Below are 10,503 nucleotides of genomic sequence, written 5' to 3'. Positions count from 1 at the left end.
TAGCGGCGCACCTTCAAAAATGCTTAAAAAAATATACAATATATATAATATATATATATATATATATATATATGTATATATATATGTATATATGTATATATGTATATATATATGTATATATGTATATATGTATATATATATATATATATGTATATATGTATATATGTATATATGTATATATATATGTATATATGTATATATATATATATATGTATATATATATGTATATATGTATATATATATATATATGTATATATATATGTATATATGTATATATATATATATATATATATGTATATATGTATATATATATATATGTATATATATATATATATATATATATGTATATATATATATACATATATATATATATATACATATATGTATATATATATATATATATGTATGTATATATATATACGGGGAGAGAGAGAGAGAGAGAGAGTGAAATTCATGTTATAACAAAAAAAACAAATTATTATTAAAACGTATTATTTTTTTATTCCCCAGCCATTCTTTTTGTATTTATTTAATTACTCCGACTTTTACCTGCTGGTACGCCGTCCGGTGTTCCCTGTGAAATGAAAGGTGGCATTCTTTATTTATTTATTTATTTATTCATTTATTCATTCATAACTGACAGCTTCGCGCTCCGTTCGTGCCCGGGCGGAAGAGGTGTTCCAATTCGGCTTAACTGTGACACACGCCCGCCCTCCTCCCCCGGAGCTTCCATTCGGTTAAACTTAGGGGCCGCTTGGCACCGCCCGTGCCCGGGGAAGGTGCTCCTCTTCGGCTTACTGTGACGCGAGCATGCCCGCCTCCTCCGGAGCTTCCATTCGGTTAAACTTAGGGGCCGCTTGGAACCGCCCGTGCCCGGCGAAGGTGCTCCTCTTCGGCTTACTGTGACGCGAGCATGCCCTCCTCCTCCGGAGCTTCCATTTGCTTAAACTTAGGGGCCGCTTGGAACCGCCCGTGCCCGGGGAAGGTGCTCCTCTTCGGCTTACTGTGACGCGAGCATGCCCTCCTCCTCCAGAGCTTCCATTCGGTTAAACTTAGGGGCCGCTTGGCACCGCCCGTGCCCGGGGACGGTGCTCCTCTACGGCTTAACTGCCACGCACGCCGGCCGGAGCCCTGGTACGGTCCGAACCGCGCGAAACGTCGCCACCGATCGTGTCCGGGGGAACGTGCTCTTCTTCGTCCACTCTCCTCTTCGCCCACGCTCTTCTTCGGCGCACGCCGGCCGTCTAACCGCTCCAGCGCCCCGTCGTGCCGCTCGGCGAAACTACAATGCCCCCGAATATTTTTTATACCCGCTAAAGGATAATGTAAATGGCAGTCAATTTAAAACTGAACAAAGGTTAGACGGCTCGGAGCCACTTTTGTGATCCTGGCATGGAAGTCCATTGTTTCAGAGGGGTCTCGTTCACACCTCCTGTGGTGCAGCTGTGATCTAATCTTCCTGCATTCCTCTCCTGAATGTCTGGTCATTAGCATGGTCTAAACTTCAGTTACACTTAAAGGATTTCATACTTTTGACTATTAAAGGAATATAAGAGTTTGAGCTTAACATAGTTCATTAGATGTTGGTGCATCCAATGTATGAAAATGTGATATTGTAAAATGCTGAGAGTGTGACTGGTGGCGAGAAACTGGTTGCGGGGGTTGTGCAAGAATGGAATGTTTTAGAAACAGAAGGTGCTGAGCGAGACGAGATGACTCCGGGAAGGAGCGGCCATCGGGGGAATCGCACGCAGGAGGAGCCACGGGATTCGGCGGGAGGAGAAAGACCAATGAGAGCGAGCTAAAGTTAACTGCAATACACATAGCCAATAGAATCATGCCAGGATGCCTTTGTCTGTGCCATTTTGCATGTTGTATAGTATGAATCAGGACTGGGCAACTCGGGGGTAGAACACATTCGCTGGTGGTATGAGAGGTGTAGAGCTGTATTGAGAGGGACCCAAACTCAAGTTGTAGATTTGTGTGTTAGGAATAAATCCACTCGTGTGTGAAAATGCCGGCTTCCTGATACCTTTCTATTGCAGAACGAGCGCGCATATTGTTGGATGTGTGGGAGTTGGGTAAGGTCGCAAATTGGAGTCAGATTACTTATTTGAGTTTACATTGGGTTAAAGTTAAATTCTAACATTGATATAAAGATAAATTCCAACAATTTATGGTGACGCCGACGGGATGCATGAGAGGTAATAGAAGTCTGGGACTTCAAAGAGAGTCTGGGACTCTAAGAAAAGAAAAGAAGCCTGGGGCTTCAAGAGCCTGGGGCTCAAAGGAAGCCTGGGGCTTCAGGAAAAACCACAAGAGTCTGGGACTCGGGCCTGGGGCCCACGTCCACACCAGGTGACGACCTGATAGAGATTAAAGGATAAAGGAGCCACACTTCTGACCGGCCTTCCTCTTGGGCCCACAGTGACATAAGGTAAGCAGATCCTTTTCAAATTCTGCATATTGGCAACGCTAAATTATAAGAGGAAGGCGGAGTGGAACGGCGTTAAAATGTATAAATAAATAAGTGTAAAAGTGTGGACGATAGTAGTGTAAAATCTGGGATTTACCTACTAGAATAGTTTGGAACTATTCGTGGTTAAGATACGGTATAAAATCTGGGATTTACGTATCGGGACACGGTTTAAAATCTGGGATTTACGTGTCTGTGTGGAAGCTGTGTGAATGTGAAGGCTAAAATTGTAAGAAGTGCGTAAGAAGTGGTTGGGACACACACGAGTGGATTTCAAGATGGCGAAGGAGAGTAAGTGTGATAGTGGTCTCGGGTGTGGCACGGAGATTAAGGATAAATTCATAAAAATGAAACATAAAAAAGAGAAGAAAAACATGAAGTAGGGATGAAATAAGAAAAGAGAAAGAAAGAAAGCTAGAGAAAAGAGAAGAAATTGTGTCAGTGTAGAGATTGGAAGTTCAATAAGAAAAGAGAAAGGAACAATTAATGTTCCATTGAAAGGAGGATGATGACTTGAACAAATGAAAAGGATAAGAATTAGGGTCTGCTGTAAGGAGGAATTGAAGAAATAAATATTTTATGTTTCATACTTTAGTTGATGGTCTTTCTATTAAGGTAACTGTAATTAGTAACTGGAATGAAATGCACAGATGGAAATGACACAAAGAAAAAAGATTGGTGTTAAGAAATCATAATTGAATGAAGCTTTTGAGAGCATGAGAAAACTTTGCAAGAGCATAGGTGGTTCCTGACTTTGTAGTTTGTGATTTGATACCTTGATTGGTTGAGTGGCTTTGGTAAGGCTACAGTGAATTTGGAAAATTAAAGGAAAAAAATAAGAGTGAGAAAGATTTTACAGAAGGCAATGAGTATAGGTGTAATCGTAAAATCATGAGTGTGCTCTAACAAAGAGTTAACAGCTCTTTGAAGTTAGATGCTCGTTCCCAAGTAGGGGGAGGAAGTCAGAGAAAGAGGATGAAGTGATTGAAAAAGCGGAAGAAAAGACGGAATGTCTGAGAGGCATTCATCCACAGTTGCCAGACTCGCAACAGTATGTGTTTGAGCCGCCGCCCGATCCGACGGCGCCATTAATGGGGGGGGAGCAGAATGGTTTGAGATGCAAAAGATAACGATTCACAGATGACACCAGCGACCATACAATTGATCGAACAGGCTGTGAATAATGAGAGAGAGGGTGCGCGGAGAACAGCAGGGGAGTGTGGAGACGCCCGTGCTGGCCCCGGGGGGGGGAAGCACCAGCAGGAACATGTAAACATTTCAGACACAAGAGGAAAAACAGGCATCAATGGCAGTCGTTAACTGATTGAAAAGGAAGATATGCCTTTTGGTGCTCTCGAAAGAAGGTCACAGTCCTTTTGTTTCAGAGGTGTGTCGCGGCACCCCCCTCGATGTTGCAGACGTTGATCTAATCTTCAGGCATCTGCCTCTCATTGAGGTGTGGAGCAGTTTTTTACAGTGCTAGTGTAGTATGGTACGGGATAAAATATATGTATTCAACCTAACAATAAATACAAATTAGCAGGGAATTAGAACACAAGTTAAACACTGAAACATGCAGGGGATGCCTGAGGAACAGCAGGGCGGCGACAATCTTATTAAAATTTAAATTTTAAGCAAAGGGATTATGGTTTTGGGATAAGTTTTAAGTGAAGTATTCTATGAACATGTTGAAAGAAAATCTTTGGAAAGGGGAATATCTAGCCATTGGAGATTGGTTTACCAAATTTAAAGTTGGACTAAATAGTTTTGTAGATGATTTATTAACTGATGTGTATTAAATGTGACAAAGGTGGAAGACAGATGTTTTTGTTTGACTGTACGACGCGAACGCTGACATGACAATTTTAGAGGATATGACATCATTCCATAAATACCAGACTGCTAACATTCGCATCTATGAGCTGTTTGATGTCACAGGTGCAGTTTCGTCAGCTGCGTCCAGGAGAGGAGAAACAACTTCACGGGGAGTGAATGGGAAAATCCAGAGACCCACAGTTGTAAATTTTGGCATACGCTGGCTAAATTAAGGCAAAATTATGGATCTGCCAGCACAAATCTCAGTGAAATCAAGGCGGACGCGCCAAGGGAGGGGTCTCTGTGTGGAATTGGAAAGTATCGTTTGGTGAATGACAGTGTGAAAGAAAAGTGTTTGTATGCATATGTGGTTTGAGTGAATGTTGTAGGGACGGGCCTCAGGACAGAAAATTGTTTGAGGTCACCGGCAAGCCCTTACAGTACTTAGGATGCGATGGGTGGACAGGCCTGATCAACCTGAATCCCTATTGCACTCCCGAGTATTGATTTTGAAATTGTTTTTGGAGATAGATTGGAGTAATTAAATTCAAGCATCAAGTGAATGATTGATTGACGTTATTACACAAAATTTATGCAAAACTGAAAGTTTTGGAAGGAAGATAATTTACCCCTTCTCATTCTCACTGGCAAGTGCCACTCGTCCAGTTCTGTCCACAGGTTTGAGGTGACATGTGACCAGTGTGACCAGAAGGCCAGAGACTGCTTCAAATAGCGCCTCACCACTACCATCCCAGAGGTTCTCCTCAACAAGGAGGGAGATATAAGACATATTCACATTGGATGCGCGACTAGATAACACACACCCAGTCCAGGATAGGGCAAAATTTTCTTGGATTGTTTAGACTTTTCCATATAATACAGCACCACAGCAGTGATACTTGAAGTTAATGTCGAATTAGTGGCACTGTTTTTATGGAAAATTACTCACTTAACGCAAGGGTAAGTTGTTGTAGAGGAGATATTTCAGACAAAAATGACCCTGAAGTGGTCTCAAGCACGTGTCTCATGTTGGATGTATGAATGTTATTCTGATATTTTCATTGTAACGTAGTTCATTGTATTTAGGACTAAGACATTGTAAAACACTGTTTGGAAGAACTTATGGAATACCTCAAATTTAAGAACAAATGGGAAATAGAGGTTGAAGCAACTTTAGTTGACCATATGTGAAAAGTGTTAGGAAAACAAAAGACAGGCGCAAATTTAGAGTGACAAGGATCTTTCTGTCTCCCAGCAGGGGCACAAAATGGGTGAAGCCAGGATACTGGGTGCTTGTAGGAAGTTTGAAGATAAGACATTTGTAATTACCCAAGGGGGAAGGAGGCGTTAGTAACAGCTCTCACAGCTGTAAAGATAGCAGAAAGGTCAACATTGGTTTATTCGACATGTTGTAAAGAGGTCACACGTTGTAAAGAGGTCACGTTGGTTGAAATCTCCTACAAAGGAGACACCAGACTAAGAGGTTTATACAGAGTTACAGGCGGGACAAAATTTATTTCAGAGGAACTATCCTCACTTGAGGCCGAGGCCAGATCTGCTGACCAGCATGATGGTCACCAGCTAAATGGGGACACCTCAGGTGAGATTGGCTGTGCCGTGCATCAGATATTTCTGGCCCGTTGGGGTCGATGTTGCTGTGTCTTTCAGGTGGGGAAAAGGGAGACAGGCCTGGTCTATGTGGCCAGGGCGAGACATGAATGGAGTGAGACTTCCGGCAGTGACCCATCCAATAATGTCGACATTACACAGCTGTTCCAGTTGGCCGTCCACAAGGGCGTGCACCTTCCAGTGGCAGACATCAGGCGAAATAGTCCATGAATGAAATAATGCTAATCGGCCTAAGTAGAACACATTTTGTACCTAATTTTGCACGACATCAGAAAAGGAATATATGGGATTGGATTAAGGAGCGTGACTAAAATTGTTGTACTTGCAGGTTTAGAAGGCCAAGAGAGATAAGAAAAAAGGAGGCAGCTGCTCCTTCCACTTCTGCTGCTTCTGGGCAAGGTTCGGGTGACGCAGCGCCACAGCAGACTGGCTGCTGTCCATAGCAGGCCAGTCAACGAGGTTGGGATTGCAGTAAAAGAGGTATGGGTGATTACAGACGGGGGTTGTGAGTGGGGTGTGCTCTGGCTGCGGGGTGTGGGGTCACTGGGTGATGAGCTGTCCATGCCGAGCCACTTTCTGGAATGTGCCATCCTCCGGTGCCATATCTGTCACAAAGAGCTCCACCAGCGCAGGGGGCTCCACCGTTACCCACTCCCAACGCACTTGACACAAACCCGCTCGTACCCCATTCCATGACAGGGGGCAGCGGAGCTTCAGCATTCGAGGACTAGCAGGTCCTAGCAGTCCGGGGACGGTGGATGGACAAGTTTTCGATGGTGCTGGATATTGGGGCGAGCTATGAGCTCCTTCCGCAACCCCCACTGAGCCATGTGGACTCTCAAGAGTGCCTGAGTCACTGCCATTGACTGAACGAACACTGGAATTCGAGTGGCATTCCCGGATGGGACTGAACTTGACTCTGCACATCCGTCGGAGGGAGCATATGTCGTGCTCTCTTCCTTCCCAGTGGCTAAACTGAACTGAAACATTTGAGGGCAGCTCTGAAACCTGGTTCCCATCCTCCCGCGGTGGGTATGCCCTGTTCTTGCTCTGGTCTGAGTGGTTTAGCAACCGCCACCCTTTCAATTCACCAATTGACATATCACATTGTACATGTGATCACAAACATGATTTGGTTTATCAAAAATGCACTCATCCAAATTTAGTCATGAGTGCATCTTGCGTTAGAATTATATATTTGTTATGTCTACTGGCGTTGCCTCGCACGCGTGCCTTGTCCCTGAGCAGCGGAAATGGTATGAATTGTTTACTTTCGCCGAGCCACAAATCGCATTGAATATTGATGAGCGTCATCATACTAGAGATCTAGACCCCATAGTTGTTGCACAATCGGGAGATCATATATCAGCACCGACTACAAATTCTTTGGTTTTGGGAACATTACTAAATTTCAAAATTTCCAGGGAAGGGTCGCTCGGAAATGGTAGTTCTGTGTGTGTCTCTGCTAGAGGTGTTGTGGACCCGGGGCCCGACTGAGTTGGGGCTCGGCTCCACAGCTCCGCGATGTTTTTACTGTCTCTACCCCCTCCCCCAGTTGACAGAATCAGTGTGGGCACAGCCTGTAGGTGGATTGAGCCAATCATGAGACAATAGGAGGTGAAGACTGCAGCGGTCTTGGAGCTGTCTATGTCTTGTAGGGCACCTTTTCTTCCCATAAAAAAAAAAAATAAATAAAAAATAGAGGTTTAATTCGGTATCTGCGTTATTATAGTTTTGGGATTTTTTATTTTAAGCATAAATGGTTACTATTTCATTTGTGTTGCTTTAAAATTTGTCAATTAACAGTCAAAATTGGAGCGTTAGCTCGAGGCTTAATTTGTAATCTCGGAACACAGTTAGATATTTGAACTCAGGGAACTCAGCATCACTGGAGTCGGCCTTCGCTCCGTACATCAACCTCCGGGTGCTTTCCCGGAGGTGGACTCGATCTCGCTGATAAGGACAGTTTAGAGTTCTGGCTAGAACCTGACACGCCATCCAATTGGGAACTACAGGACAAAAGTGGTACCATAGCTCACAGTTGCGCCCGGCCCCAGTATTTGTGCCCGCCATGGTTGAGCTTAGGGGTTGACCGCCCGGACGGGCAGGTCAAGAGAGGGAATGTGTAGATGGCATGAATTGGATCAAAGTCAGACACTTTCGAGTCTGAACAAAGACGATGACGATGCAAATGTTTAACTTATTGACTATTTTACCTGCTGGCGTGTGCTTTGTGTGGACGATGTTTGCGTTTGAACATAGGATGCGGGATGACAGAAGTGATGGAGCGAAAGGAGCATGTAATGGAATGGTATGGTATGGAGCAGAGCGAGATGATGGTAAGACGCTGACACAGACACAACAACTACTGCTAAATCTGAAATGTAAACAACCGACACAGGTGAACACTTGGGTACAATTTTAATTGGACACACCCATGGAATGATGTGGGAATAAAAAAGAAAGAGCCTATTTTTGACACCCAAGTTGCAAAACAAAAGTTCACCTGCCTAAAAGTTAAATGGGACTGGTCCTGGGATTGGAAATCTCCAGGAGTCATGGTGTAATGAAAATGTGTCTTTGCCAGTAGGAATCCCTCTCGCTCGTGATGATGTTTGGCTGTGGTGTGGAGAGAAAGTGCTGTACGATAGGCTTCCCACCAATGCCTCAGGTAAGTGCGCCCTGGTAACGCTGATCATGCCAGTTAGTGTGACAGCCTTAGATCTGGCCAAAATGGAGTGGGAAGGTGTTGGACAATGGGGAAGAATCCCCTTCCTTAACAGGAAGAGAAGGGACATGCAAGAATGGTTGAATGCAGGAGATCCCACGTATATAGATGCAATTGGAGTTCCAAGAGGGATCCCTGACGAGTATAAATTGGTGGATCAAATTGCGGCAGGATGGGAGAGCCTTTTCCTGTTCGTTACAGTAAACAAAAATGTGGACCGGATTAATTATGTCCACTATAATGTCCAACGATTGGCGAATTTTACCACCTCAGCACTCCAGGCAGTGCATGAGCAATTGGCTGCCACGTCTCTTATGGCATTCCAGAACAGAATAAGCTTAGATATGTTGTTAGCCGAAAGAGGAGGGGTGTGTGGTATTTTGGGGATCAGTGTTGTACTCTGATTCCCAACAATACATCTCCTGACGGTCGCCTTACCAAGGCATTGGAGGGTCTGCGCACGCTAAGTAACAAAATGAAGGAGCACTCAGGTGTGGACACCAGTTGGTATTCTGACTGGTTCAACATCTTTGGTAAATATAAAAGCCTGATTGCATCAGTACTGATTTCTATCGCTGTGTTTGCCGCTATTATGGTGTTATGCGGATGTTGCTGTATTCCATGTATCAGATCATTAACTGTTAAGACAATAGAACGCACGTTGGGGCCACTCCCTCCTGGGGGTCAGTACATGATGATCCCTCAAAAGGACCCCCAGGAGGCGGAGGTAGCGTGGCCCTCCGGGAGTCCAGGATGTGAGTATGGAAAGATGGCCTCGGGGACCTGAGGCCATAAGGAGGGAAGGAAATTTTCTACTGATTCTTATTCTTTTACTAATTGTTTGATGTGTTTTAGTTTTATGGCAAGTGATGTCGAGCTCGTGTGCAGCAATGAAACAAGGTGTTCTAGTGATGACCTCAGATGTCTGAGGTCATGAGAGGGATTAAAGGATAATGTAAATGGCAGTCAATTTAAAACTGAACAAAGGTTAGACGGCTCGGAGCCACTTTTGTGATCCTGGCATGGAAGTCCATTGTTTCAGAGGGGTCTCGTTCACACCTCCTGTGGTGCAGCTGTGATCTAATCTTCCTGCATTCCTCTCCTGAATGTCTGGTCATTAGCATGGTCTAAACTTCAGTTACACTTAAAGGATTTCATACTTTTGACTATTAAAGGAATATAAGAGTTTGAGCTTAACATAGTTCATTAGATGTTGGTGCATCCAATGTATGAAAATGTGATATTGTAAAATGCTGAGAGTGTGACTGGTGGCGAGAAACTGGTTGCGGGGGTTGTGCAAGAATGGAATGTTTTAGAAACAGAAGGTGCTGAGCGAGACGAGATGACTCCGGGAAGGAGCGGCCATCGGGGGAATCGCACGCAGGAGGAGCCACGGGATTCGGCGGGAGGAGAAAGACCAATGAGAGCGAGCTAAAGTTAACTGCAATACACATAGCCAATAGAATCATGCCAGGATGCCTTTGTCTGTGCCATTTTGCATGTTGTATAGTATGAATCAGGACTGGGCAACTCGGGGGTAGAACACATTCGCTGGTGGTATGAGAGGTGTAGAGCTGTATTGAGAGGGACCCAAACTCAAGTTGTAGATTTGTGTGTTAGGAATAAATCCACTCGTGTGTGAAAATGCCGGCTTCCTGATACCTTTCTATTGCAGAACGAGCGCGCATATTGTTGGATGTGTGGGAGTTGGGTAAGGTCGCAAATTGGAGTCAGATTACTTATTTGAGTTTACATTGGGTTAAAGTTAAATTCTAACATTGATATAAAGATAAATTCCAACACCGCGAAGCACTGAACCCGCGAAAGGTGAACCGCGAAGTAGCGAGGGTTCGCT

Source organism: Idiotropiscis lumnitzeri, unplaced genomic scaffold, assembly GCF_059441095.1.
Source record: "Idiotropiscis lumnitzeri isolate Australia: NSW breed Sydney's pygmy pipehorse unplaced genomic scaffold, RoL_Ilum_1.0 HiC_scaffold_107, whole genome shotgun sequence".
Taxonomy (NCBI): domain Eukaryota; kingdom Metazoa; phylum Chordata; class Actinopteri; order Syngnathiformes; family Syngnathidae; genus Idiotropiscis; species Idiotropiscis lumnitzeri.
This window is presented reverse-complemented; position numbering follows the sequence as displayed.